We start from the raw sequence: 5,000 nt of genomic DNA, 5'->3' as shown, positions 1-5,000 counted from the left end.
TTATTTATTGCATTTACACACAGATAGCTCTATAAATACTTAGTCACCAAGGAGTGAGTTATTAGTCCTACCTATCTCACCCCTGTTTACCCTTTTCCTTGACTTTTGGAAAGGGTCTTTTTTATTATTTCTTTGTCTTAAATGTTATCAAGATTTTAATAACAATTTAATAATCATAACATCAATAGCAATGATGATAGTATATCAATATCTATATCAATTGTATTAAAACGAAAAACATATTTTCCTGCCAATTCAAGGAATGGGGAAATCAGGATCGGTCACTAGGAACTACTGATAGACTCCTTGCTGGCTGAGCACATGTAGAGCCATCTGTATGTAACAAAATTCACAAAAAAATACAGGGGACAGAACATAAATCTTTGGTCCTTGGGTTAACTGCTCTTCCTGTTATGGACTGTTTAGTAGTGTCTTTTGATACTAAGAAATTGTGAAATTTGTTGCATGGAATAGTCAGGCATTATACCAGATTGCAATTATGATATTTTACACAGCTTAGTCATAGGTGTTGCTTTTCAGGTTGCAAGATTCATTTCTCACAAACCATCCGTGGAAGAGATACGGGATGATTATCCTGGAGTTACTGTACTGAAGGGCGTGGATTTCTCAAGAATACCTGCTCTCCTGTTAGAAATGCAAGAAATGATGGACTACAAGTATGTGAAATTTTCCAAAGAACCTCTGTGAGAGCTTTTATAGTTTAAACCACTCAAGCCTAGTTCTTTTCCTATACTGGCCAATGTACCAGAGTCTCCCCATGTCATCTTCCCTTTTCCTGTTCTTTCTTCCCCTCTTTACTCTCCATGATGTCATCCATCTTTTTTTTGCTCATTTTTTGCCTCCCCATCCTCCTATACTCACACTGTGCTCATTGTTTATCCATGCATACTAAAGTATGCATGGATAAAACAATGAGCCATTCTCATTTTCGTTCTCATTACTTAAATTTGGGCTTTTAGATGGAGAATGACAGCAGCTTTAGGCTACTTTAAATAAAATTTCCCCAAAATACTGTTAGGAAGATTCTCTGTGAGAGAACATTTCTCCCCACATATTGCAGTGACTTTCCATTCTAAGCCTAATGATGTGTACTGGCTCAAAAAAAGCAAGCAAGCAAGCAAGAAATGTCCATATGTACAGGAGTTGGAAGCAGGGACATTGGGATATGCTAGTCAAGGTCTGATGTATCTTGTCAGGCAAAAAATCTTAATCATGTCATGAATAGATGTACAGTTTCCAGGATGATCTCTTGCATTGGGACAATTGCCAAGCTATGAAGTAACATTCTGTTGTACATCTGTACAGCAGAATGTATGTTTAAAAAATAATATATATTGTTAACAGGTTAAAGACTCCTTTATCTGGCTGAGTTCATTATAAATCTATGTATATTGTTATCACTTTTGAAAATAAGTTTTCTTTGTAAAGATGATTACACTTTAAAAGTTTTTGGAAATACCCTTTTTAATACAACAATAAAGAGCATGAACATACCGTTATTGATGATGATAACACACTAGTATAATTTTGTCACTGTTATTTTCCAGAACACAAAAAGGAAATGGACAAAGCGGCATTCTTTCCCACAGATGTCCAGAGGCTAGAAATAGAAGCCCAGCTCCTTCGAGAGGCTGAGCCCTTTTACCTCAGCCAAGATCTGAATGGAAACTTCCTGGACGCAGTGGTAACTTGAGAGTGTTCAAACAGGAAATGTGTAACAATATTCCAGTCCGGGGCAATGTAGCAGATTTCATATCCAGCACAAAAGACATATATGACCAGCTGAACTCCAAGTACAATGTCAATGGAAGCAGTTTTAAATTCTACAAGCAAAGTAAATTTACCAAGAGATAAAGACATTCTCAGACTACTTAAAGAGGCCCAGGAACTCAGCTTTTCAGGTTCTCATTCTTTAAAAGTTAGTTGCTTTTTTTAAATAAATTTAAAAATGTAAAGTATAGGAGAGAAATAAGGCAGAAATCTTTATTCTTGTCATTTTAGGCATATCGATCTGGACTACATTCAATTACGCTTTATATCATTAGTTGATAAGAATCTCGGTTTAAAACAGAACAGTGTAAAAAAATTATCTAAATTGGGTGCACACATACAGATATGTACCCACTAACATTTGTAAGAGTAAGAGCTGAAAAAGTACAAGCTTTAGACTAGGATAAGCAGATGTGCTCCTGAAAATGGCTGTATCTTGTATACTTTTATATACATTAATGTGAACATTTGCAAAAGCATACAATGTTCCTTTTTTTATAATAAGACTTTATAGAATTTTATACAAAATACAAAATATACAGAACACTATATTAATAAATCCTTTTATCTATTTCCATAGAGAGAATAAGTATTTAAAGAGACCATTCAAAAATGATGAGGGGATGAAGTATGGGTTGGGAGAATAAAGTTTAGTTAGGACTAAAATTATTCTTTTTATTAATGCAATCAATATCAATACTGTTAATATTATTATATATATTATAATTATTATAATGCTATTGAAATTATTGAAATATAAGTTAAAGGAAAATATTTCTGAAAATCAAGGAATACGGTGAGATAAGAAGTACTAGAAATTGGCTTATTGGTGACTTATTCCTTGTGGAGCCATCTATGTGTAAAGACAATAAATAAACTAAACACAGTGGCCATGGCATGTACGTACATGCCATCCCTGGTGACTTTGGCTTCATAATTCACATTGTTAAGAGCAAGAGTATAATGATACCCAAACAGGATCTGAGATACAGAAAAAAGGGAAAAAAATGTAAATCAGGAGTTCTCAAACTTTATACTTCATTAACCTCCAATGGAGTTTCAGTTTTTCTATTGACCCCCTAGCTTTTAATTCAAGGAGAGAAAAAAACTATGATGAAAATCAATATGAGTAGAAGTAGTAGTAGTAGTTAACCCCTTGGATATGGTTGTTTTACAACAATCGCATTGCCCAAATTCTGGGCTTTAGGCTTGCGTAAACATCCTCTTTCAAATGCTAAAGAAGTTTAATCACCCTCCAAGAGGTGTGTGCAATGTTTGCTGCAATGCTCATGATGGTGAGTTCATGTCACCTAGCCTGCTGTCAGATTTTCCCATGACAGCACGGTGTCAGTCATGAAAGCCTACCCTGAGGGATAGACGTTTTCTTCTCCCCCTTTATTTCAGGCTCACCATGCAAATAATCAAGATGTTTTAACCTTGCTAGGGGCATTAAGGCTTGCCCCTTCATGAATTAGCCTATATAAATTTTATTTCATTGGTTTTCCAACCCCTCATTTGACCACAGCTCTGAATGATACTCATACCCCCTCAATGTTTGCAGTCAACTCTATCCATTCCAAATTATCCACCCAGGTCTTTACTCATCCTCCAGAATACACCGCATCCTCTCTCTCAACATCCACTCCATCTTCTACTGCACAGTCTTCTTCATTGTCTACCCCCACCTTCCTTATTACCTCTCTTCATCCTTATTGTCCTCCTCCCAACAATACTACCTCTCTCCATACCACTCCATCTTCCTCCCACCCTTGTCCTTCTACTGCTTCTACCTCTACAAACTTTTCGAGTACCCTTTTTGGCCCAGCCAAGTCGGATAATTTCTTTGTGATTCCCCCTACAGCCCCGTGCTCTGACAATACCCTTCTCTTCCAACAATGTCTCCAAAAATAGGTAGACAAAGTTTCCTTTCACAGTCGTTCTTATCGTTCAACACTTGTCCAAGCGCATGCATTATCTACCATGATGACCTCATTGGCAAATCTGTTCCTGCCCAACCTCCCATAAAGCTTGTACCAGAAATGTTTCTGGTACACTATTCCTCCCAGAGGCCAACATATGTCCTACACCAGTATTGCCAAGATCAGCTTCCGTAGATATGACCTCCCCCATGAAGTTTATATTGGTGGAGTGTCCTACCCTGTCCGACCATATCAACGCCTTCCCCATCATGTGTCAGAAGTATGTCATTTTGGCCACCTAGTCAAACACTGTCACTCCACAGCCTGCTGTCCTCTATGTGCCCAAACTGGTCATGACTGTTCAAATTGCTCTGCTGTCACACACGTGTGCCAGTTGTGTGGCTCCCATAATGTATCTTATAGGAGCTGCCCTTTCTACAAGCTTGAATCTGAGGTAGCAGTTCTCAGATTCAAACCAGACCTCACTGCATATGAGGCCAGACAAGCAGCATGCTGACAATTTTTTTTTCTTTCTACCTATTCGAAAATTGTACTTCGCTCTGCTCTCCTCCCACCTTCTCAAGAAGTCTCATCATCTCCCCTGGCACCTCTTCCCTCTACTCCAAACCAACCTATCCCTACTCCCTCTCTCCCCCAATCAAATTCCTTTCCTAGTCTAAAATCCAATTACTCTAATCTCTACCACTTCTCTGGTGCCTATCCCCCCTCCTCTCACTCTACCTGTCGCACCAAACAATCTAAACGTTCCACCCCATCTACCACATCCTCTCCTACACCACCTCTTCTCTGCTCCTCAGACATATATTCCTTCTTTTCCTTCTCATGAGAAAACCTCTGTTTCTCATACCTCCCACTCAACTCCCCTCAGAAACTCTTGAAGACATCTAAAAGTTCTTAAACATGATCAAGATAATAATTCACCCCTCGCCCACTCTTTAATCCCTCCCCCCCAATCCCTTGCCCATTGTAGTCGTGGGGGGCTTAGGAGGCGGAGACTGGGACCCAATGATGGGGAACTCCCCAACCTTGGGACTCAGCCCTCGACTCAACTAATTTTGCATGGTCTTTATTTTCCTTCCCACTTTTCGTTTCTGTCCTTTCACCAAACCTTCTGCATCCACCTCCTAAGGTGTGGAGCCGTGCTGAAAGGATGAAAGGCTGACTTTGTGCAGTCCTGAACGGCCTAGGGAGCCATGGGCACGGTATTCCCTGATTTAGTTATCTAGCCCTTACCCCCCAAGGGGGCCCCGAGGGGGGAACTGTTTTTTT

At 39.1% G+C, this 5,000-nt stretch overlaps 1 protein-coding gene across 1 annotated transcript in view; it reads left to right on the top strand.

Moving 5' to 3' along the window:
• The window catches only part of LOC119576198 (zinc finger protein 652-A-like), a 61,093-nt gene that overhangs the window by 25,775 nt on the left and 30,318 nt on the right, over positions 1 to 5,000 (top strand). The gene's annotated exons all lie outside the window — the stretch shown is intronic.

Source organism: Penaeus monodon, chromosome 1 (genome assembly GCF_015228065.2).
Source record: "Penaeus monodon isolate SGIC_2016 chromosome 1, NSTDA_Pmon_1, whole genome shotgun sequence".
Lineage (NCBI taxonomy): Eukaryota > Metazoa > Arthropoda > Malacostraca > Decapoda > Penaeidae > Penaeus > Penaeus monodon.
This window is presented reverse-complemented; position numbering and strand designations above follow the sequence as displayed.